General features: G+C 45.2%; 1 protein-coding gene across 4 annotated transcripts in view; it reads right to left on the minus strand.

The window, feature by feature from the left end:
• adgrl2a (adhesion G protein-coupled receptor L2a) overlaps positions 1–23482 on the minus strand; it is a 544699-nt gene extending 521217 nt beyond the window's left edge. For 3 of the 4 annotated variants that reach the window (XM_070886520.1, XM_070886511.1, XM_070886521.1), the window contains exon 1: positions 23460–23482. The gene's annotated coding sequence lies outside the window, so the exon portion shown is untranslated. Of the gene's footprint in view, positions 1–18801; positions 18824–23459 lie in introns of those variants that run through there. The other variant, XM_070886513.1, reaches the window with a different exon arrangement.
• Between the last annotated feature and the right edge of the window lie 2297 nt (positions 23483–25779).

The raw sequence follows: 25779 nt of genomic DNA on the forward strand, positions 1-25779 counted from the left end.
TACAATCCATCATGGGTTACCCTCTGTTCCTAATTTTGTGCTTTTCAAGCACATCAACTGCGAATAGGTCCACTTAGGAGGGGGAAAAAACACTTTCCTGTCCTTGAACATTATACCCAATAAGTCGCATACAGAGACGCCAGCTCAAACCAACCAACCCCAAGTTTGAAGAAATGTATCTTATGTAAGGGCTTTCTTAAAAGCATACCACTGCAGCCACATCAACGACTCTGATTGATTAGCTATTGTGAAAAAAGCCCCCCACCCACACAAAAAAGTCTCCCGTCTCCCCAGCGCCAAAATATCAAGCAGGAGCTTAAACAATGATTTGAGTCTTCTATCTCTCTCTCTCTCTCTCTCGTGAATCCAGCTGAACTGACCCTGTACCGGCACTACATCAACATTCTCCTGTGGAATACCTGACACGTATTAACAAATGACTGCACTAAGGCCTGTAGGATATATACTATGAAGTGAGCTTGTCTCAGAAGACAGATGTTTCAAATGTTTTCTCTGAGCATTGCTGGCTAACTTATCCATTCAGTTCTGGCTGAATTCCAGCCCTTCAATTCTCACTTGACTTCTCAAAAGTTGAGAGTTAGAACGTATTTACCTAATATCTTGTTTTTATGCTTTACAACAACGAATTTCAAAAGGTATAATCCACACCCACACAGTATCTGCGAGAGGAACGCCGCAGGGCACTGAACGCACAAACATACACCCGCAGACATTCCATCATTTACACTTGAAAACCAGTGTGATTAATGCGCATTCTAAGGCTATTCAGTGTAGGTAATGCTCCCCCGCTGAATTCAACACAAATATGTCTGGTTTTTGCTATTTTTTTTTTAAAAAGCTCTTTTTTTTTGGTGTCAGTTTTCTCCCCTCTCACTGCCGACTCCTCCTCTGGTACTTTGTGGCGAACAGGCCAACCTCCATGCGTCGCCTCGACGCCGAGACCGCAACTTTCCACTTCCACGCGGCGATTTTCTGACACTGCATGTCAATGAGCGGAAAATTATGGGTTGGTTGGGGTGGAAGGGAGGCGGGTTGACGATGCGCAGATTTCTTGCGACGTGCTGCCAAAGCGCGTTAGGAGCGCTGAAGTGGAAAATCCCATCCTGGCTCATGCTGGTAGAGTATTCAACCGTGGGATAATGAGAAACAGGCCATTCGGACCAACCACTCTCTGCCAGTGTTTATGCTCCACTGAAGTCCACACGAATCTTACCATCTCATCCTATCAACTTGCTCCCTCATGTACTTAAAAGATTGGTTATTTAGTAAAGTGCCATGTCACGAGACAGAAATCACGATTGCACTGAACAAAAATGATGGCGCAGTCTGTTCGACTTTCAACATAGCACACGTCATGCACAGTGCACCTCTATCCATGCTTGCTGCGGTGATACCAGTATACAACAGCGCCGATATGTTTGAAATGATGTTCACGACACCGCCTTCCTCAGCCAGGTGCCCTGACAAATACTAAACACTTTCTCTGATTAGTCCCATTCGCCCATCACCCTTGTGCTCGCTGACCTGCATTGGCTCCCGGCCCTTACAAAGCCTCGATTTTAAAATTCTCATCCTTACCTCAAATCCCTCCATGGCCTCACCCCTCTCTATCTCTGTATCCTGCTCCAGCCCTATATCCCTCCGAGATCTCTGCGCTCTTCCAATTCTGGCCTCTTGCACTTGCCCAATTATAATTGCCCCACCATCGCTGGCCCTGCCTTCAGCTACCTAGGCCCTAGAATTCTCTCCCTAAACATCTCCAACTCTCTCTCCTCCTTTAAAGAAGCTCCTTAAAACCTACCTCTGTGACCAAGCTGTCCTAATATCTCCTTCTGTGGCTCGGTGTCAAATTTTGATTGATAATGGCTCCTGTGAATTGCCTTGGGATGTTGCACTACATTAAAGGGCGCTATGTAAATGCAAGTTGTTGTTGTAATGAATCATGTGACAGCGTGATCAATGTTCACGCTTTAATAAAATGGTTAAACCTGATCCAAGAAGGGGTCACTGGACTAGTTTCAATCTCCATGGGGGTCAGAGAGAGGAGCTTTCCAGATTTTGTTCCCCCCAGATTAGAATACTTTTTTTTTTAAAGTGTTTTTTCGCCTCTCAGGAGATCACATGGATTTCAGGTAGGTTGGGGAGTATCTGTATGTTGAAGCATCACCGTAGCGAGGGACAGGCTGGATGGACCAGAAGGTCTTTCACTGTCTGTCATTTTCCGTATGTGCACAAAGAGCACGGGGGGTGAATTATAGCATCTCCCCATGCTGCAATTTCCCCACCCATCATCTCCCACACAATTAATGGCCCCATTCAGCTGCTGCTTTAAATCAGTAAACCTCACCTCACCATTCAGCCCCGTGAGCATGCTCTCCAGCCAAGGGAAACAACCTCTCAGCATCTAAGCTGTCAAGCCCTTTAAAAATTTTAGATGTTTCATGGAGACTTTGGGACTTCCTGACCTGGACGGCTCAGATAATTCTGTGTTTTTAACCACCTAAACCATCGAAGGGGGCAGGAATCCTAAGCAGTGTATATTTTTTTACGGATGGGACAATGCGGTTATTTAGCTCGAGATCTTTTGCACCCGGTACCCTTTCCCTTTTCTGAAACATTCCACTTTCGACAAAGGAGCCACTCAGAGATAGTATCGATCAATAATCAGTTTGGACACGGCCTCATAACAGATTCACTGCACTATCTAAAACAACATCAAATGCTCTTTCAGGGGGAAAAAAAGCACCATGCCGCTTAACAAGCCACTGCAGCCTGGCCCGCAGAGTCTGACCCATGCTAGGAACTAGCTGTTGAACTCGAAAACAAGACGTCACGTGAGAGCTGTAAAGTTTAATGGTGCATAGCTATGACACATTGATATATTCTCAGGAAAAGAAAAAGTATTGATCCGCTAATAATTTATGAAGGCCAGTCGCGAATTGTGATATTACAGCCCAATGTTTGTCTGGAGGAACAATGTAAAATAGATTTTAAAATAAGAGTTAATGACGAGAAGCATGAGCGAGGTATTGATGAATGATCGGAGGTGAAGCAACAGACAGGCCAGGTGAGGTGCACTGACTTAAATCAGTCCTCTAATTCTGCCCTCTTGAGCATCCCTGATTATAATCGCTCAACCATTGGTGGCCGTGCCTTCTTTTGCCTCGGCCCCAAGCTCTGGAAATCCTTGCCTAAATCTCTCTGCCTCTCCTTAAAACATACCTCTTTGACCAAGCTTTTGGTCACCTGCATTAATTTCTACTTATGCTATTCAAATTTTTAAATCTCCTTTTTCCTCTTGTGAAGCACCACAGGACATTTCACTATGTTAAAGGCACTATATAAAATACAAGTTGTTGTTGTTGAACTTATTAAAAAGTTCCCAAGGCGCTTCACAGGAGTGTTATAAAACATAACACGAGTCACATGAGGAGAAATTAGGGCAGATGAGGGTCAAAGAGGTAGGTTTTAATGAGCTTCTCAAAGAAGGGAAGAGAGGTAGAGAGGAGAGGTTTAGGGAGGGAATTCCAGAGCTTAGGGCCTTGGCAGCTGAAGGCACACCCACCAATGGGATGATCAAGAGGCCAGTATTAGAGGAACACCGATATCTCAGAGAGTTGTGGGGCTGGAGGAGATTACAGAGATAGGGAAGGGCGAGGCCATGGAGGGATTTGAAAACAAGGATGAGAATTTCAAAGCAGGTTCGATGAATCATCCCAGTTTATACAGACTAAAAGAAATGCAAACTTGAAGCCATTACAGCAATGTGCCGTCTCAGTCGATGTCACTGAGCCACGCAGGTTGGAGGTGCTGAGCTAGTTGACCTCAGTCAAGGTCGCAGTCGGGGGGTGCTGCAATCAGTTAAATGCCTCTGGGCCATCAACATCAATTTACATTTATATAGTGCCTTCAATGTGGTAAAACTATTCAAGGTGCTGCACAGAAGTGTTATCAAAAAAAATTGACACTGAGCCACAGAAGGAGATATTAGGTCAGGTGACCAAAAGCCTGGTCAAAAAGAAGTTTTAAGGAGCGTCTTAAAAGAGGAGAGGCAGGGTTCTTGCTCCTTACGGCTATTAAGCGCCTCCTGTTCGAAAAATGTGCAGGTGAGAAGGGTGGGGTCAGCTTTGGATTGCTCTCCTCATGGTCAAATAGCCCGACGACACTCACCATCTTGGCTTGGGTATGAAGAATGGCCACTCGAGTGAGAAATGAGAAGAGTGAGGGCCAAGTGGGGACTTGCGAAAACTGGCAACCAAAATGAAAAATTGCTTTGGTTATATTTGAGTTATTCCCACTGTCAGCTTTCTGCAAAGGGAACACAGTGGCATTAGAACCAGTGCAGAAGTGTCCATGAGCGACCAGAAATGGGGGCATCCTCCACCTATGGGCAAGTAGAGTACGAGACAGCTGTGTACTCACTTCCAAACTGCTGCTTTAGAGAGATAGGAGCGCCTCAGTCCAATAAAGAGAGATGGTTTGCAGGCAAGGGTTAGAGAGCGACACCCAACGCCCTTACTGCTCAGTGGACCCCTGAAGTACTATTCAAGGTCTTAAGTCGACACCAAAGAGGAGGTTTCTCGTTGCCATCTCAGTCATTCCATTGCACATTCCAACAGCACCAAGTCCTGGAGAATCGTCAATCACAACATGAGTTCCCTCAAGCAAAACATCAGAGTTTTCTTAGATTTCCTATTTGAAAACAGAATTCAGTTCCGTGGTGAGACTAGATAAGCTATCATTGTTCTCCTTGGAGCAAAGAAGATTAAGGGAAGATTTAATACAGGTGTTCAAAATTAAGAAGGGTTTTGATAGAGTAAATAAGGAGAAACCATTTCTAGAGGCAGTAGGGTTGGTAATTATTGAATCTGCTTCCACCACCCTTTCAGGCAGTGCATTCCAGATCATAGCAACTCGCTGTGTAATAAAACTTCTCATCTTCCCTCTGGTTCTTTTGCCAACCCTTAATCTTCTCAGCTGTACTGCAAAAAAGCTTCCATTTCTCCAGTCTATGTTTAGAACTGCAATCCATCATCGCTGATAATATGCTGGTCCTCTTCTAGAGCTTTTTATATTTTCCCAAAATGGGATGCCCTAAACCATACACAATACTTCCACTGTGGTCTAAGGTTCTTGTGGCAGTTCAATATTATTTCCCAGGTCTCTGAACACAAAACCTCTTAGCCTTTCCTTCCTCTAATCTTCAGGCTTTTGTTTCTGCTTGTGGGATCTTATTGTGTGCAAAACGGCTGCCATGTTTGCTTACAGAACAACAGTAATCACAGTTGAAAAGTAAACGATTGGCTATGAAGTGCTTTGGGACATACTGAGGATGTGAAAGATGCTATATAAATTCATTATCTTTCTTTCTTTCTGTATATAAACACATTTTTAAAAAATTAGTCCGGCCATGGTGGATCTGACTCACGATCTCACTATCTTGAGATACCACAATTGGTAATAAAATTAGAAAATGCTGGAAATACTCAGCAGTTCAGGCAGCATCGAGGGAGAGAGAGAATGTTTCAGGTCGATAAACTTTCGTCAGAGCTGGAAAAGGTTAGAGATGTGACAGATTTTAAGCAAGTGCAGGGCAGGGGAAAGGCGGCGAGGAGGAAAGAACAAAAGGGAAGGTCTGATAGGGTGGAAGGCAGGAGAGATTAAATGACAAAAGGTATGATTGTACAAAGCAGAAAGCACACCTCTTGTCGTTTAATCTCTCCTGCCTTCCACCCTATCACAGACCTTCCCTTTTGTTCTTTCCTCCTCCACCCCTTTTGCTGCCTTTGTTCTTGCTTAAAACCCGTTACTTCTCGAACTTTTCCAGTTCTGACGAAAGGTCATCGACCTGAAACATTAACTGTGTTTCTCTCTCCACAGATGCTGCCTGACCAGCTGAGTATTTCCAGCATTTTCTGTTTTTATTTGAGATTTCCAGCATCGACAGTATTTGGCTTTTTGTCCCACAACTGGTAACTTTGGTTGTAAATCAAGGACGAAGGAAACTTTTGAAATGTGATGGAAACAAATGTGTATAAACGTTTTCACAATTTTCCTTGTGCGCTCATAGTGGGATTTACCCATTCACAGAGGCATAGAAGAAAACTGATTCTTCGACTTGTACATCAAGCAGACACATGCAGAAAATATAAATGCGTTTTAAACTAGTTAAAAGGGGCAGGCACAGCATCCTCCCCAGTGTGCCCAAGCGCTTTCTCTGTCCTGAAATGTACGAGAGAGACAGCACGAGTGAGAGGGCACGAGGCCCATGAGCAAGAGCCCGTGTCTGAGAGTGTGAGAGAATGAGAGTGTGTGTGAGAATGAGTGTGTGTGAATGAAACTGAGCGTGTGTGTGAATGAGAGTGCGTGTGTGTGTCACAGTTTGAACCCTGATGAAAAAAACTCCGTCTAAACTGTGTACTTGTCAGAATTATTCCAGCTCCAGTGACAGGTGCCCACGCCAAGCAATGACAGCATGCAGTTCCAACAATATTTCATGTTACAAGAAACAGCAAAATCGCAAAATAGTCCTTGCCTGTCAGGAGTGCCTAAATATTGTGGCTAAAGTGGTATATTTTGCTCAAAATTGGTAGCAAGTTTCTCTAAGTCAGTCAGATGTGTGATCAAGTCTCCCTCCAGGACATCAGTGCATCATCCAGGTTAAAACCATGAAGCTCTGAGGAACGCTGTCTAAGGTGTCATGCTTCGATTGAGACATTAGAAAGAAAAAGTTGAATTTATATAGCGCCTTTCACGACCACTAGATGTCTCAAAGCGCTTTACAGCCAATTAAGTACTTTTGGAGTGTAGTCACTGTTGTAATGTGGGAAATGCAGCAGCCAATTTGCGCACAGCAAGCTCCCACAAACAGCAATGTGATAATGACCAGATATCTGTTTATTTGTTATGTTGATTGAGGGATAAATATTGGTCAGGACACCAGGGATTACTCCTCTGCTCTTCTTCGAAATAGTGCCATGGGATCTTTTTTGTCGACTTGAGGGGGAAGACAGGGCCTCGGTTTAACGTCTGTCTGAAAGACGGCACCTCCAACAGTGCAGCGCTCCCTCAGCACTGTACCTGGGTGTCAACCTAGACTTATGTGCCCAAGTCCCTGAAGTGGGACTTGAACCCACAACTTTCTGACTCAGGCGAGAGTGCTACCCACTGAGCCACAACTGACACCCAACATTAATCTGAGCAGATTTGGTTTAAAGATTTCACAAAATTGTTCCTAGAAGAACAGGAAGTTCTCCTGGTATCCTGACCAATCGTCTCCTTCAACTCCCACCGCCAAAAACAGATTAACTGGCTGCTTGTCTCATTGTGGCTTGTAGTGTTTTCCTGTGTGCAAAATGGCTGAAGTATTTGCCGACTTAAGAACAGTCGCTACACTTCAAAATAATTTGAGGTGTTACTGAAAGATGTGACAATTTGCTATATAATTAAAAGCCCTTCTTAGGTACACACTTGTCCCCTTTAACCAATGCAAAACATGCCCTCTTATGGTCTGTGTGAATGTTTAATAAAGGTCTGGGGATTGTTTTAAACAAGCTTATAGGTCCGAGGTATTTGTTATACACAAGCTGACATCATCAACTAATGTGCGCGTGGTTTCATTTCCACTTGTGACTGTGTGCACAAAGCAGAAGCATAGAGTCATTAAGTGAACATAAAACACACAAATCGACAGCCTGTCAAGAGAGATGTAAAAAAAAAATCTTTTAAATATAAAATTGATTTTCAAATATGGCTGGGCGTATTATCAATGACAGAAATGGACAGAATTCATAGGACATGCATCCCATCATTTTGATGCCAATAGCAAAGCTGGACATTCTAGAGCCATAACTCACTTTTATATGGTGCCTTTAAAGTAGAAAAATATCTCAAGCCTTCCACTGCTGAGCCAAAGGAGGAGAGGTTAGGATGGGTGACCTAAAGATTGGTCAAAGCAGTGGGTTTTAAGGAGGGTCTTAAAAGGAGGAGAGAGCAGGTGGAGATGCGGAGGGATTTAGGGATGGAATTCCAAAGCGTGGGGTCTAGGCAGCTGGGGACACAGCTGCCAAGGTGAGGTCAAAAGCAATGGAGATGCACAAGACGCCAGAGAGAGAAGAGCTTTTGTCGGGAAGGGGTCTGTCGGGCTTAAGTAGGTTAGAGAGAGAGGGAAGGGCGGGACATTACTAGATTTAAACTCCAGAATGAGAACTTTAAATTTGAGGTGGTGCAGGACTGGGAGCCAAAACAGGTGAATGAGGACAGGGTGTGAGGTCAAGCAGGGGTTTTTGGATGAGCTGAAGTATCCAAGACAGGAGAACGGTGCATTGGGCAGGATAGCATTGGAGTAATTCCTGGTGTACAGCACTGCTATGGTATGGGATATTGTATTGTTAAATGCCCCAAAGGGAGTTCCAAACAACTACAGGGCAATCAATATGCTCCCTCGCCCTGTTGCCGTATGTGCTCAAAAGCCTGCCATAGGAGTTTCACTTGCCCTTCGGATGTGGAGTCTCCGAAGCAGAGTTGAGGCACACAGACGTCCTGTCCTTCCCAGGTTGTGCCACTATTGTGTGGGAGGACAAACAACCCCAATGTTCCAATGGCATCAATTGCAACACTGAACTCGTGAGCCAGCTATCACTCAAATAGCACAGTGGGTGAATGCATCATTGGTGTGGCACTGACTCACAAGACACAGAGATAGAGGGGTTCAGGAGGAGAATTCCAGAATTTAGAGGCCAGAATTGAAGGACGCAGAGATCTCGGCGGGTCGTAGGGATGGAGGAGGTTATAGAGATAGGGAGGGGCGAGGCCAAGGAGGGATTTGTGAACTTTAAAATCAAGATGTTGCCGGAGCGGGAGCCAATATAGACAAGCAAGCACAGGGGTGATGGGTGAACGGGTCTTGGTGCAAGTCACAGGGAAGGAAAGGTCCGAGATTCAATCCTTGGCCTAAGCTGAATCAGCTGGCCTAGAATCAAGGAATGATGCTACATAGGAGAAGGCCATTCGGCCCAACATGCCGATGGCGGCTCTTTGGTAGAGCTAACCAATTAATCCCACTTCCCTCCTCTTTCCCCACAGCCCTGTGAATATTTCCCTTTTTGAACGTTACTATTGAATCTGCTTCCACCTCCCTTTCAGGCTGTGCCTTTCAGATCACAACAACTCGCTGTGTTAAAAAAAAGTTTCCTCATGTTGCCTCTGGTTCTTTTGCTAATCACCTTAAATCTGTGTCCTCTGGAAACATTAACACAAAAGCAAAATACTGCAGATGCTGGAATCTGGAATAAAAACAGAAAATGCTGGAAATCTCAGTGGGTCAGGCAGCATCTGTGGAGAGAAAAACAGAGTCTGACAATGGGTCATCGACCCGAAAAGTTAACTCTGCTTTCTCTCCACCGCCTGGCCCGCTGAGATTTCCAGCAATTGCTGTTTTTATTCCTCTGGACACATTTACTGTATTTACTGTGTCAAAATTATTGATAATTTTGTACACCTCCAACAAATCTCCTCTTGACCTTCTCTGCTCTAAGGAGAACAAATCCAGCTTCTCCAATCTCTCCACATAACTGATGTCCTTCATCCCTGGAGCCATTCGAGTAAATCTCTTCTGTGCCCTCTCTAAGGCCTAGACGTCCTTCCTAAACTGTTTTGCCCAGAATTGAACACAATACTCCAATTGAGGCCTAACCAGTGTTTTATAAAGGTTTGCAACAATACAATGTGCACTAATATAGCCTCTTAAACGCCCCGGGAGGACACTGAGCACCTCAAGTCTCAACGCCGAGAGCGTGCAGAAATCAAGCGCAGACAGCGGAAAGAGCGTGCGGCAAAACAGTCCCACCCACCCCTTCCCTCAACGACTGTCTGTCCCACCTGAGACAGGGTCTGTGGCTCTCGAATTGGACTGTTCAGCCACCAAAGAACTCATTTCAGGAGTGGAAGCAAGTCTTCCTCTATTCCGAGGGACTGCCTATAATGATGAGGGGGATAAACACCCCAAGGTGCTTCACAGCAGTGTTATCAAACAAAGTTTGACACCAAGCCACATAAGGAGATATTAGGACAGATGGCCAAAAGCTTGGTCAAAAAGGTAGGTATTCAGGAGTGTCGTAAAGGAGGGGAGCGAGGTAGAGAGGCAAAGAGAATTTCCCAGAACTTAAGGCTTCTGCAGCTGAATGCATGGCCGCCAATGGTGAAATCGGGGATGCTCAAGAGGCCAGAATTGTTTACTGTAACTTCCTTCATTTTGTACTATATGCCTCTACTAATAAAGCCAAGTATCCCACATGCTTTTTAAAAAACTGCCTTCTCAACTTGTTCTGCCACCTTCAAAGATTTGTGTACACACACTCCCAGGTCCCACTGTTCCTGCACGCCATTTAAAATTGTACCATTTAGTTCATATTGCCTCTCCTCATTTTTCCGACCAAAATGCATCACCGCACTTGACTGCATTAAATTTCATCTGCCATTTGTCTGCCCATTTCACCTGTCTGTCTATGCCCTCCAGAAGTCTGTTACCATCCTCCTCATTGTTTATGACACTTCTGAGTTTGGTATCAGCTGCAAACTTTGAAATTGAGCCCAGTTCATTATTACATATCAAAAAGAGCAGTGGGCCCAATCCCGAGCTTTGGGGAAGACCGGGCACAGTGCTGGTGGGGAACTACACTTTTTCAGGTCTAAGCAAGGGAGAAAAGAAAATTAATCAGCCACCATTCCTCTCCTGATCAGTATCCAGTGACTCAACATTGGGCCAAATTGGGATCAGGCTTGACTGTGATGGCTTACATCAGCACCCACTCCCTTAGCTTACACTTAGGAACAAGTCCCTTGGGGGAGGTACTGGAGGACAGTTGGCACCCATGGAACCAGACCCCAACACTGCACAAGAGTAAAGGAGAAGGGCTTTTCCACAAAACTCAATGGAGCAAAAGATAAACTACACACATTCTCTTGTCGAATAAACGTAATAGTAATGAAGTAATAAACAATAAATGTGTCTGATCATATTGGGAGATTGTGATTTAGAGAATACTTTTTTGCCCGGTCCGTCTTAAAGGGAACATACCGCCAAGCACTTTTGGATGGTAATTACTGAAATCAGGAGCGTTGCCGTGTTTTGTTCTGGATAATTTGGGATTAAAGGGACTACCCTGCAGGTTCATCTGTTTGATTGGTTCTCCACAGAGTGGGCTCATCTCCCTGCCGTCCCCACACCCGGCAGACACGCCCCATTGGTGTCCCAAGTATTGTGGCCACAGAGCAGCTCGGAATGATCCTGAGAGAGGGTTCAAGCCCGAACCCGCACCAACAATGAGAGCATACCTCACAGTGAAAACAAGGAACCCTCAGTCGGAGGGAGGAGAATGCCTTTAGTGATTCCGAGCAGCTCGCTGAGTGGACAAGACCACAATGTGAACCGTTTGAAAACTCTAGCTCTTCAGCGGCATGCTAATAATAACACCTTAACTTGGAAGTGCTTTGTGTCCAAAAAAAGAATTGCTCCCATAAGAGCTGGTATCCACGAAGCGTGCCATTATATGTTGCCTGGCCTTAGCCTGGATGAAGGTCATGCTTTCTCTAATAGTACAACAAGGGCTGCCTAATTAACCCTCAACACTTAAGAATGACTTATTGCTGATTAACATACATTCTGCACCAGGTAAAGACAGCTGTCTTGGGAAGCGAGGAGTCTGATTAAGTAAATTCCAGTGAAAATTGCCATAGCCAGCATTAGTCTGGTCTCAGATGTTAATTTATCGCGCAGGAGGAGATGAGGCCAATTATGGCGAAGACTGTGCAGTTCTCTCAGTCGCTACAAATAATACATCGATGAGAGGTACATAGTCTAAGGATAAGGGGTAAGCCATTTAGGACCAAGATGAGGAGAAACTTCTTCACCCAGAGAGTGGTGAACCTGTGGAATTCTCTACCACAGAAAGTTGTTGAGGCCAATTCACTAAATATATTCAAAAAGGAGTTAGATGAAGTCCTTACTACTAGGGGGATCAAGGGGTATGGCGAGAAAGCAGGAATGGGGTACTGAAGTTGCATGTTCAGCCATGAACTCATTGAATGGTGGTGCAGGCTCGAAGGGCCGAATGGCCTACTCCTGCACCTATTTTCTATGTTTCTATAAAGACTGACCTATTTGGGTGAATCTGTCCGTTCCACTTACATCGAACACAACAACAACTTTTATTTATATAGCGCCTTTAACGTAGTAAAACATCCCAAGGTACTTCACAGCAGTGTTATAAGACAAAATAAATACATTTGAAGACAGGGTGAAACATGCCTTACAGCAGTATATCCATGGACCCAAGGTTTTAATCTGACCATTAATGTGTCCCTTGTAAACCATCGATTTAGTCCGGGATCCAAGGCTTCATACAAATTGACAGGAAGGACGATTGTCTGAGGGATGGCTTTGTTGGTCTGTTGAAGACTTAAATGTCAGTATTTCCCCGCCCCATTCCTTTAAGATTAAAATGTATTGATTGCTATGTCTCTGTACCTGCGAGAAATGGCGTGTGTGTGTCTGTCCTATTTCTTCACTTGCTGCTTTAACCTTCTCTGGTCATGATCAGGAAGATTGGGAATTGGCTATTGCTATTAGGTATTTAATTCTTTTTCCGCTCCCAGCAATAGATAATCTCTTGCTACTGGGAGAAAACATTTTAAAAGATAAAGAAAAATAATTCATTTCCAAATGCCATGCTTCTAGAAAACTGAGCAAATGTTCTCTTCCTTTCGAGATTAAAACAATCTAATGGCCACGCTTAATATACACTCCAAAATACTGGAAAACGTAGCACATAAAATGTCAAGCATCAGCATTTTCTGGGGCGAAAACATCCAGAACCAGACTCCCAAAAATGAATCTTAAATATTTGTATCCACCTTCAGGCTTTCATGTGCCAGCTGTTATTTCATTGGCAGCACTCTCGCCTCTGAGCGAGATGGTCATGGTTTCAAGCATGATGCCAGAGTCCCGACCAATAAATTGGCAGTTCAGTGCAGGGCTGAGGGAGCGCTGCACTTTTGGAGGTGCTGTCTTTCGGATGAGACATTAAACTGACGGTGTCTCCGCAAGATCCTACAAATCCCCTGGGAAGACAAGCGCACCAACACCAGCGTCCTCATTCAGGCTAAAATCCCCAGCATTGAAGCACTGACCACACTCGATCAGCTCCGCTGGGCAGGCCACATAGTGCACATGGCAGATACGAGACTCCCAAAGCAAGTGCCCTACTCGCAGCTCCTTCGCGGCAAACAAGCCAAAGGTGGGCAGCAGAAACACGACAAGGACACCCTCAAAGCCTCCCTGATAAAGTGCAACATCCCCACTGACACCTGGGAGTCCCTGGCCCAAGACCGCCCTAAGTGGAGGAAGTGCATCCGGGAGGGCGCTGAGCACCTCGAGTCTCAACGCCGAGAGCATGCAGAAATCAAGCGCAGACAGCGGAAAGAGCGTGCGGCAAACCAGTCCCACCCACCCCCTTCCCTCAACGACTATCTGTCCCACCTGTGACAGAGTCTGTGGCTCTTGTAATGGACTATTCAGCCACCAAAGAACTCACTTCAAGAGTGGGAGAAAGTCTTCCCTGATTCCATGGGACTGCCTATGATGATGAAACTGACGGTCTGCCCACTCAGGTGGACGTACAATATCCCACGGCACTATTTTGAAGAAGAGCAGGGGAGTTCTCCCCGATGTCCTGGCCAATATTTTATTCCTCAACCAACACCTAAAACAGATGATCTGGTCATTTATTTCATTGCTGTACATGGGAGCTTGCTGTGTGCAAATTGGCCAACGTGTTTCCCGCATTACAACAGGGACTACACTTTTAAAAGTACTTGATTGGCTGTAAAGCACTGTAGGTCACCCTGAGGTCATAAAAACACATTCTAGAAATGCAAGTCTTTCTTTGTTCCTTTACATACATGTTTTGAATACAAGTGAGAGATTGTTAGCCGAACCTTTGCAAGTCTGGGCGAGAGCCACCTCCACGCCAGCCTGGTGTAAGAAATTGTAACCCATTGCCTATACCCACAGCTTAAGATCCAGGCCCATATCCCATTGCACTCTCGGCTTAGTTACTTGTTCCTGAGCTGCCAGCTGTTTTGGCCCTTTGTCAATGCTTTTGAAGCTTTGTTCTAGGTTTCCGGTGTTGGCGCGGATGGTTTGTTGAAATCAAAGACGCTGTCCTACTTTCTCTAGACCGTGGATCTCCTTACCTCGGTCAATCGTTCCCTCCTCCAACAATCTTTAGGACTTAAAAACCCCGGGTATTACCTAACCAAATAACTATTTGTTGATTTATCTCATCTCTGTTACTCTCTTCTGCCTGGGTGACGTGCCGGCTTATGGGACTTATCCATTGGCCGTGGCTTCACAGTAAAACTAAAGGGGAGAAATTCGGCTGCTTTGCGCCTCCCGTTAGCACCTGCGGAGGGCTTCCTTGGCGGTTTTGCGCGAGCGCTAACACTTACCGCCTCAGTCTCCAGCGCCCCGGAGATGATGACGTCATCAAGTGCTCAGCGCCCCGTTGTGATGTGAATACCACTCCCGGCCCCGGCAGCATCGGCAGAGCAACAGGAGGCGTTGTCACCTCGGCTGGCCGCTTGGGGAGCGCTAATTAAAGGCAGTGGTCGTCAGGTAGGGCAAACTTTATTCCTTGCACCAGTCTGCTGCCCGCTGAAATGTTTTGAAGCCTCACTGCTGTGCGATGTCAAAGTCCTCCACTCGCAGTGATTGGGGCTGTAGTGGAAGTCGCACAGGCCCCCCTGGCCCCACGGAACTCAGAAGAATGTTGCAAACCATCACTGGCCCATTCCTTTAAGCGAGGGAGAGAGCCTATGATGGCGGTAGCACTGCACTGCACAATCTTCAGCACTCTGCCGCTACCACCCCGCTCGCACGCTTTAGTACCCTAAGAAAAGTGCTTAGTGCTTGATTTAGCGCTCCACTCCCCTCTTGGAGCGCTAAAGCTGAAGTTCCCAGGATCAGAAAAGGATTTTTTTTTACCTTTCTCTGATTTCAAAAGTTATCGCCCCGAACGGAGTAACGGAATTTCTAGCCCGAAGAAAATTCTATGGAAACATCAATGGAGCATCTTCTTGTGTCTGTTTCCCCAACCGTCACAGTATCTGCCAGACACCAAGTCTCCAATATAACCTTTGGCAGCTTTATGAGATCTAAAGGTGGAACTCCCAATAAACCATATTAAATCAATGCACTGGGGCAGATCATTCAAACAGGAGTTACACTGAAAATATACCAATAAAACATAAACAAAAATACAAATTAAAGCAACATTTAGACAGGGATGGGGGGAGTGAGTGAGTGAGTGAAGGAAGGGAGAGACAGACAGACAGAGAGATCGACGACACCCCAAGGCCCTTTACAGCCAATGAAGTATGTTTGAAGTGTGGTTACTGTTGTAATGCAGGAAATGCAGCAGCTAATTTGTGCACAGCAAGCTCCCACAAACAGCAATGAGATAATGACCAGATAATCTGTATCAGAGATGTTAGTCGAGGGATAAATATTCAATAGTGCCGTGGGATCTTTTACATAGATCCTGGGGAAAGCATACGGGGCCTCATTTTAACATTTAATCCGAAAGACGGCACCTCTGACAAAGCAGCGCCCCTCAGTGTTGAAATTGGTGAATCAGCCTTGGTCAAGTCTCTGGAGTTGGGCTTGAATCCAAAACCTTCTGGCTCGGGGGTGAAAGTGCTACCAACTGAGCCACAGCTGATGCTAAATATGATATGAAAGTGGGAAAAAAGGTACTATTACAAGTAAAACCATAAGGGCACAACAAGGGGACACAGTTACACAATGATAATAGGTAATAGAACTGATGTTGGGAAGCATCTGTTCATAGAATTCATAGAATTCTCTATTGGGTAGGACAGTAAAGACAAAAGACCCTGGGGTCATTCAAGAGACAGTTAGATGATGTGATATGTTCTATAATCCACAAAAACCCAAGAACATAAGAATTAGGAGCAGGAGTAGGCCATATGACCCTTCAAGCCTGCTCTGCCATTCAATAGGATCATGGCTGATTTTCGACCTCAACTCCACTTTCCTGCCCAATCTCCATATCCCTTGATTCCCCAGGAGTCCAAAAATCTATCTATCTCAGCCTTGAATATATTCAACGACTTGAGCATCCACAGCCTTCTGGGGTGGAGAATTCCAAAGATTCACAACCCTCTGATTGAAGAAATTCCTCCTCATCTGAGTCTTAAATGGCCTACCCCTTATCCTGAAACTATGTCCACGAGTTCTAGACTCTCCAGCCAGGGGTAACAATCTCTCAGCTCCTACCCTGTCAATCCCCCTCAGAATCTTATGTTTCAATGAGCTCACCTCTCATTCTACTAAACTCCAGGAAAAGTCTCTCATCCCAGGGATCAGTCTAGTGAACCTTCATTGCACCACCTCTAAGGCATGTACGTCCTTTCTCAGATCTGGAGAACAAAACTGTGCACAGTACCCCCCCAGGTGTGGCCACACCAAAGCCCTACACAACTGTAGCAAGACTTGCAGTATGGATCAGCTAGATGGGCCAAATGGCTTCTCCTCTTGTGATCCTGGCAAAGTCTGTGAAGCGTTCAAAATATTGATGGAGCAAAAAATGGGACAGAATCAAAGGTAAAGGTCAACACAATTGTCGTGAATTTAACTGGGAGGGGCCAAAAACCGAGAGCTTTAAAGAAGTCATCATCACTGCAATGGATAAAATAAGGAAATGTAGCTGTCCACATTACTGGAATCTCTGGATGAATACAACCCTTCACTCTCACCATCAACATCTCAGCCAGCCACACAAAAACTGGATAGCAGTATTTCAAATGCTTTAATTTCAGATTATGTTTTTTTTCCTGTAAGTAGCCAGCCCAGCCTATTAAGAGAATGCATCACTGACCCACTGGCCAGGATTACTCACTTGACCTCTGAAGGATTGTCCTGGTTTTATCATTGCTTTCTTTATTCCAATCCTGTGTAAACTGCCGGCATCACACAGACTGAAGGCCAATAACCCACATTCCAGCCATTCGCATCCCAAAATCATGACTTTTGCTGTCAGGACGTAGATTGTATATTGTGATGCAGAATCACACTCAGATAATCCTATATTCATGTTGTAACGCATGACTGTTTCCTTCCATCATTCTCTGTTTTCCTTCCAATAAACCTACTTGGGTGAGGAATGATAATAGCTACTGTTTGAGATTACTGCCTGATTTGCATTCACAGGATACCTGTTTGAATACCGACTCCAGCCAGGAATTGATGAGGCAACACAGTGCAAATTCGTAAATGATAACAGGGCAAAGCTTCTGAAATACTGATCCAGTGCGAAGCTCAGTCAGCACACAGGACGATGTCACCCCTCAGCTGCCCAAGTTCAAACAAAACTTCAAATGAGCAGCCGCTCTGCAAAAGGACCGGTCCTTCTCGGGCAGTACATTGGGGCACTCAAAATCTAAGCTAAGAATTACCTCCAAGGGCAAAACAGTATGGGGAGCAGGAGAGGGTTGAGATCGAGGTCGGAGGATTGTTTTTCTGATATGTATTGTGGTTTACAATAAATTAACAACTTCACATCAGAAGACAATATTAAATGAGAGAAGGTGTGTGTGGGTGTTAGTAAGGGGGAGGTAAATAAATTTATTGTATAACAGGGTTCAGTTACCTACTAATTGTGGCACTGGGCTAGCAATCCAGGGGTCATGAGTTCAAATTCCACCATAACAAGTTGCAAAATTGAATTCAATAAATCTAGTAATTTGTGGAATGTTCCCCCAAAAATGACCATGAAAGCTGCTGGATTTTAATAAAAACCGAACCGATTCACCCCAACATGTGTCATATTCTGGGCAACACACATTTGGAACATAGAAACATAGAAAATAGGTGCAGGAGTAGGCCATTCGGCCCTTTGAGCCTGCACCGCCATTCAATGAGTTCATGGCTAAACATGCAACTTCAGTACCCCATTCCTGCTTTCTCGCCATACCCCTTGATCCCCCTAGTAGTAATTACTACATCTAACTCCTTTTTGAATATATTTAGTGAATTGGCCTCAACAACTTTCTGTGGTAGAGAATTCCACAGGTTCACCACTCTCTGGGTGAAGAAGTTTCTCCTCATCTTGGTCCTAAATGGCTTACCCCTTATCCTTAGTCTGTGACCCCTGATTCTGGACTTCCCCAACATTGGGAACATTCTTCCTGCATCTAACCTTTCTAAACCCATCAGAATTTTAAACGTTTCTGTGAGATCCCCTCTCATTCTTCTGAACTCCAGTGAATACAAGCCCAGTTGATCCAGTCTTTCTTGATATGTCAGTCCCGCCATCCCGGGAATCAGTCTGGTGAACCTTCGCTGCACTCACTCAATAGCAAGAATGTCCTTCCTCAAGTTAGGAGACCAAAATGGTGCACAATACTCCAGGTGTGGCCTCACCAAGGCCCTGTACAACTGCAATAACACCTCTCTGCCCCTGTACTCAAATCCCCTCGCTATGAAGGCCAACATGCCATTTGCTTTCTTAACCGCCTGCTGCACCTGCATGCCAACCTTCAATGACTGATGTACCATGACACCCAGGTCTCGTTGCACCTCCCCTTTTCCTAATCTGTCACCATTCAGATAATAGTCTGTCTCTCTGTTTTTACCAGCAAAGTGGATAACCTCACATTTATCCACATTATACTTCATCTGCCATGCATTTGCCCACTCACCTAACCTATCCAAGGATGTCAAGGCCTCGGAAAGGGTGCAGAGGAGATTTACTGAAATGGTACCAGGATTGCATGACTTCAGATACGTGGAGAGACTAGCGAAGCTGGGGTTGTTGTCCTTGGAGCAAAGAAGGTTGAGAGGAGATTTGTTAGTGCTGTTCAAAATCATGAGGGGTTTTGAAAGAATAAATAAGGGCAAACTGGAATACACTGCCTGAAAGGATGGTGGAAGCAGATTCAAAAATAATTTTCAAAAGAGAATTGGTTAAACACTTGAAGGGGAAAAATGTGCTGGGCTGAGGGGGAAGGGCAGGGGGAGTGGGAGTAATTGGAGAGCTGTTTCACAGAGCCGACACAGGCACATTGGGCTGAATGGCCACATTTTGTACTATATCATTCCATGATTCTGTGAAGTCTATGTGATTGATTCTAACGTCCTCAGGGCAACCAGGGATTGACAGTAAATATAAAAATGTTGCACACATCCCAAGAATGAAATAAGAAAAACAAAAATGACTCATTGGAATTGAAATGCCCTTTTCTATATTTCTAATCAACCAATCAATGTTCCCAGCGTATTCGCTTGATGCTACTTCTGTCCACAAATTACAGCATTTCTCAAATTGATAGCATGTGGAGCAGTCAAAATGTTTGTGAGATGTGGGATCAGATGTTATACAAGCGCAGGTCTTCATTTAAATGGAGAACATTAGTGAAGCAGTTAGGTAGTTACAACAATATTGCACCTTCCACGATTGCTTTTCTTCCTGGTAGCACCGTGAGATTTTAATTTAGAATCCATTATCAAAGGGATGAAAAATCAGGCGTGTTTTCCAAAAGCAGGTTGACAGTGCAACAAGGTTGAAAATTACCCCCCCATAATCTCCTCGTCACGAACACACATACAGAGCCGAAAAAAAGAGCTTTGAGGCCCAAAATACTACACTGCATCTCTTAGAACATTTATTTTACTTTCAGTGGGTTGGCAGCTTAATTAAAATACCACACGAAGGGAGCTTCACACAGACATAGTAATGTATTTAATACCAAGGATGTGCGGTCCGATTCCATGCCCTTCGAGTCTGCTTTACATTAAAATGTGCGAGAAAGCCCGCTCGAAAATGACAAGAGCGAGTTCAAGCCTAGAACTGATCAATGGCAACTCTAACCCTTCCCGACCCCGGCAACGAGAAAAAAAAATTCTCTTCATGAAAATCGTTAGATGGTGTTATAGAAATCATCTCAAAAGCTGTGAAAATGTCACAAAAAGAATGGAAGAAAGCAAGCGGGCCCACATGCAAATGTCATTGAAAATGAAAGGGCCCCACTTTCAAACACACAGTCAGCGTACCAATGTGCTTTTGTCCGATTGATTCAGTATAACATTTATCTGTGCTATTTTAGAGTTGGAGTCCTATTACTAAAATCTCCTTTTTGCATTCTTCTTTTAATTTTCCTTCCCGTTAGTGTGCATTTAGCCAAGTCGCTTGGGGGATTCATACACAAATGAGTTCCCATCACATTCAAAAGGACTGGGGCAGTGCCTGTCATTCTCATTCATTATTCTATTTCTTAGTACATGGGCACTGTTTGCAAGACCACATGGTACTGCTCACTCCTCCCTCAGCTGCCCTGAGAAGGTGCTGGTCAGAACCGTTGTATTTTTTTTTACCAGTGAAGAGCTTGCGAGACCTTTTTTGCATGGCATTAAGAGTCAACTGGATAACGTAGGATTTGAATCACAGGTTGCCGTCCCTGAAAAACATCAGTGAACCAGTTGGGCTTTTGCAACAATATTGCACCTTCCACGGTTGTCTTATTTTTTTCTTCTTAATTGCGTGGTGGGGGGGGGTTATATTTATAATTCGTTAAGAAAATGGGGCAGGTCGCCAGTCCGCCAAAGAGAACATTACCCCCATAATCTCCTCTTCATGAGAACATACAAGGCTGAAAAGGCCTTTGAGGCCTAAAATGCTACACTGCATCACGTATATCTCAATCACTTCTTTCACCAATATGTAATCCAGCTCCCTCTACAGTTGGCCTACACTATTCTCCTCCACACCCGCTCCCTTCCGTACATTCGTCATCTTATTGTAATGCAGCTAAACTTATCTCCCTCGTCTGGCAGTTGTGTCCGTACCCCGTGGTGAGAGTGTGTGGTTACATTAACCAATTCAGTGAGATTCAATGTATCCGTCAGTCACGGTTCAGTGGTAGCACTCTTCCCTCTGGGTCAGAAGGTTGTGGGTCCATAGACTCACTCCAGAGATTTGAGCACACTCCAGCGCAATACTGAGGGAGTGCTGCATTGCCGGAGGCGTTGTCTTTCGGAGGAGACGTTAAACCGAGGCTCTCTCAGATGGATGTAAAAGATCCTATGGCACAATTTTGAAGAGATGAGGAATTATCCGCAGTCTCCTGGCTAATCCGTCAACTCACACCAGTAAAAGAAACACACAGATTATCTGGTTATCACATTGCTGTTTGTGGGATCTTGCTGTACATAAACTGTCTGCCGTGTTTCCTACCTGACAACAGTACCTACATTTCAAAAGTACTTCATTTGGGACGTCATGAGGTTGCAAAAGGCGCTGTATAAATGCAAGTTCTTTCTTAATAATTGGGTTCTGCCAAACTTCCACAAGATCTCGTCTTTTTTCCAGTACAAACATTCCCAGTTTTTAAAAAAAATCTCTTCCCGTAGCCTAGCTGGCCAAATACATTTGCCAAAGCAATACCATATCGGATATGTAACCAGTAGAAGTGCCATAGTGTGGTCTTGGCTATCAAGAGGAAAAAGTGGTCTTTAGCTATCGAGAGTCGAGCATTCCCACGATATTCCAATATTCACATTCTTAGAGCAGCTGGGGGGGAGGTAAGCAACACTTACCTCAAGTTCTAGTTCTAGTTCTGGTTCCATTGAACTGCATCGAGCATCAAGTTTCAACGGAATTGGCTGCTTGCTAACTGCTCCAGATTACAGTCGCAGTATTGAGGTTTACAGAATGGACTGCTGCTTTTCGAAATCCGTTGGATATATTTAATTGTCTGTTCTATATACAAGAATCATATAGCCAGCCAATCCATACCTCACATTTCAAACGATGCATTTGTTACAGATGAGCTGCCAAACAATTTGGTGATGCTGGTTGCCCCTGCACTACCGCCTGAAACTGACAAAGCAATTTGCAAAGTTCCCTAACCAAACAATTGATTTGACTCCAGCCAGTGTTTACCTCACAATTAGGTTTGATGGCCTTAAGGGGTCACAGCCCCACCTTAGCAAATACATTGTGCATTGTGTCATTTAAAGGGGACATGACTCATGTCCCCTTTAAAACAGGGCATCAACTTGAGAACAGGGTTTAATCTTGAGAAGATCCACTAAAACACCATAATGCCTTGTAACTAATGACACTCTGGGTGATGAGCAGACGTCTGGTGATCGTGAAAGGCGCCATATAAATGCAAGGCTTTCTTTTTCAAAAGTAGAAGAGAACGCGCAGGAAAGCCAGGTATTTCCTGCTGGTTTTTTCTGACCTTGACAGCCTGGTTTCTGCCCAAGGGCAGGGACCAGCTGTTTACAAGCAGCTACCATTCTCATTGATGTGCTTACGGAAACCATTTCCCCACAGGGAGGAACTTGAGCAATGGTCTTAAAAGGGGGCATGGCAGTTTAAACACAGGCTCCCACCATAGCAGCCAAGTTTTGTCAGCATGCTCCGCATCCTGGGGTACAATCAACATAAACTGCATTTATATAGTGCCTTTAACATAGCAAAACATCCAAAGGCACTTCACAGGTGCGTTACCAAACACAATTTGACACCGAGCCACATAAGGAGATATTAGGGCAGGTGACCAAAAGATTGGTCGAAAAGATAGGTTTTAAGGAGCATGATAAGGAGGAAACAGGTAGAGAGGCGGAGATGTATATGGAGGGAATTCCAGAGCTTGAGGCCCAAGCAGCTGAAGGCACGGCCGCCAATGGTTGAGCGATTAAAATCGGGGATGCCCAAGAGGGCAGAATTGGAGGAGCGCAGAGATCTCGGAGGCTTGTAGGGTTGGAGGAGGTTACAGAGATAAGGAGGGGCGAGGCCATGGAGGGATTTGAAAATAAGGATGAGAATTTTAAAATCGAGGCGTTGCCGAAACGGCAGCCAATGTAGGTCAGCGAGCACAGGGGCTGATGGGTGAGCGAACAGGCCTTGGTGCGAGTTAGAACACGGGCAGCAGAGTTTCGGATGAGCTCATGTTTACAGTGGGAGGCCAGCCAGGAGAGCACTGGAACCGTGCAACATGACAGATCTGCAAGTTAATAATGAAGAAACGAAATGAATCCCTACTTGCAAAATGCCGTGTGGTATCTGACATCAGGAGTTGGGCTGTCTTGTCATGTGAAGGTATGCTCCTGTACGTCCCTTGTGGACCATTGTCACAATTACACTGTTCCCCCCCCCCCCCCCCCCCACCTCCCCCATTCTGCCCGGGGTTTTACAGAATGTACATAGCAGAAGCAACAATCCTTCCCTGAACTCATTTGAAAATTCATGACACAAAAGGTCAGGACTCATAAGGCAAAAAAAACCCAGAATCTCATAAAACAATCTGCTTACATACATTCGACATCAAGCGCATTATCATAGGCAGCTGACCTTTACTCGCTGTGTAACGTATCTTGTGTGTGTGTGCTGGGAGCGGGGAAGAGAAGATGACACACACATCTTCGGAGTGCGACACCAAACGGCCCTGGCCAGAAAGCTTTGATCTTTCGTTTGGCACCAAAATACTTGTGTCAAAGCAAGTTGGGAGGGGGGAAATACAACTGGCAAAATATGACTGCGGATTTGATCAAATCTCACAGCAAGGAAGAGGAAAAACACCCAAACCGGTTCTTTAGATTGAAATGCCTTGGAACAAAAATGTAACACTTGCATCTCATTTCAACCTCAATTAAAATTAAGCGGAAAGAGGCACATGTGAAACATAGAAACATAGAAAATAGAAACATAGAAAATAGGTGCAGGGGTAGGCCATTCGGCCCCTCGAGCCTGAACCACCATTCAATGTGATCATGGCTGATCATTCACCTCACCTTTCCTGCTTTCTCTCCATACCCCTTGATCCCTTTAGCCGTAAGGGCCATATCTAACTCCCTCTTGAATATATCTAATGAACTGGCATCAACAACTATCTGCGGTAGAGAATTCCACAGGTTAACAACTATTTAAAAAAGCTCCCTTCATGGCCGAGTGAATAAGTGCACTGGCCTACAAGTACCAGAAGGTCTCAGGTTCCAACCTCGAACCCTCGCAGCACCCTAGGGACCTAGTTGGGGTGCGACAATTGGCCTGGGCACCCCTGTGTGCACATTTACCAAGGACAAGGTCAAGCTCAGCTTCCAGGCTGCCCAAGGCCAAGTATTTGTTCAATTTTCTCTGTCCGGGCTCACATTAAGATTGGTCATCTATCTGGGCAAGGTATTGGGAGCAGTCCAGATCAGAGCAAGAAGGGAGGACATTTATTAAAAGACAACTTCAAGGCACGTCGCTTGTGATTTCAGGCCAAAGTGGGTGGTAGCTCCATTTCAAGCAGGGAACTGGGTGGTGTGGTGGGTTAGATACTGGCCTTTGCTCTCTAGGATCTGGGTTCTGATCCGGTTCAGACAGATGGTGTACCAGTCTCACCCGTTCATCGACTGTGTGGGTCTTACATGAAGAGTTTGGACAGACACAATCCGGTTCCACAACCACACGGGTCTAAAGGCTTGCATTCATAAAGTGCCTTTCACAACCTCAGGATGTCCAATCACATTGCTGTATGCGGGAGCTTGCTTGTGTGTAAACATGGCAACTGTGAAAACACTTCATTGGCTGTAAAGCACTTTGGGACAACCTGAGCTCATGAACGGCGCGATGTATAAGTGCACGTTCTTTCCTTAACTATTGTATTCAGTGCCCTCAGCCTAAACATGTTCTCTTGTAGGAGGTGCCGCGGGGACATTTACTGTGTGGAAGGCGCTATGTGAATGCAACATTGGTGGAGCAGCACATGTAGGACTCTGTTGTCCCTAGCGAGGAGGTGAATATAAAACCACCTTTCAAATAAATCTGGGAAACAACCATTGCTTTCTGCTGTGGGCATGTAGGGACGTCATTCAACCCATTTCTTGTAAAACATTGCCCGGGAAAAAAAGCAGGCTAAATGCCATTGAAGTTGATGAGGACCGGGCAGTAGTCGGCTCAACATCTCTCGCGAAAAACGGATTCATCTTGACGTAGCTTCACAGGTCTGGAGAGGTGTTTTCCCAGCACGGTGAAACACTGCGAGAGAAGGCTCCACATAGCTTGTGCGTCCACATTCCTTCGCACTGTTTGAACATTGCGGCGTGTCGATGGAATTCTCAGCAGTCAGTCAAGCCAGCTCAAAATGAATCGCGCTTGCAGCTGAGAAAAGGGCAAAGCAGAGGTGAACTGTAAAAGGTACGTGTAAAAGGTCTGACTAAAGATAGAACAGAGGGCAGGGGAGCAGGCGATGAAGGAAATCCAACACTCCTAGTCAAATCTTCCGTTAAGTGACTTGCTATAAATACCCCTCTTGTTTTGGACACAGCGTTCAGTGGGTTGCGGCCACGTGCAGCACCCCGACTGGTGAGCCAGTTGTGAGTGACTAACTCGGAATAGACTGGGAACTTCGGTAACTGCACCCTGCACGGCCCTCATCCACTGGACCGTTGGGAAGCTTCAACCCCAGGATGCCTGGGCTGACCTTTGAATGAAGCACTCGGAGAGTGCCCGCCTTGTTGGAGGTGCCGTCCTCCAGATGAGACATTAATCCGAGTTCAGATGGACATAAAAAAAAAGATTCGACAGCAGTATTCAAAGAGAAAGGCGATCTCCCAAGTGTCCTGGCTAAGACTCCTCCCTCAGCCAACACTATCAATAACATCTGGTCATCCGTCCATTTGCTGCTTGC

The sequence above is a fragment of the Pristiophorus japonicus genome, chromosome 8 (genome assembly GCF_044704955.1).
Source record: "Pristiophorus japonicus isolate sPriJap1 chromosome 8, sPriJap1.hap1, whole genome shotgun sequence".
In the NCBI taxonomy this organism is placed as follows: domain Eukaryota; kingdom Metazoa; phylum Chordata; class Chondrichthyes; family Pristiophoridae; genus Pristiophorus; species Pristiophorus japonicus.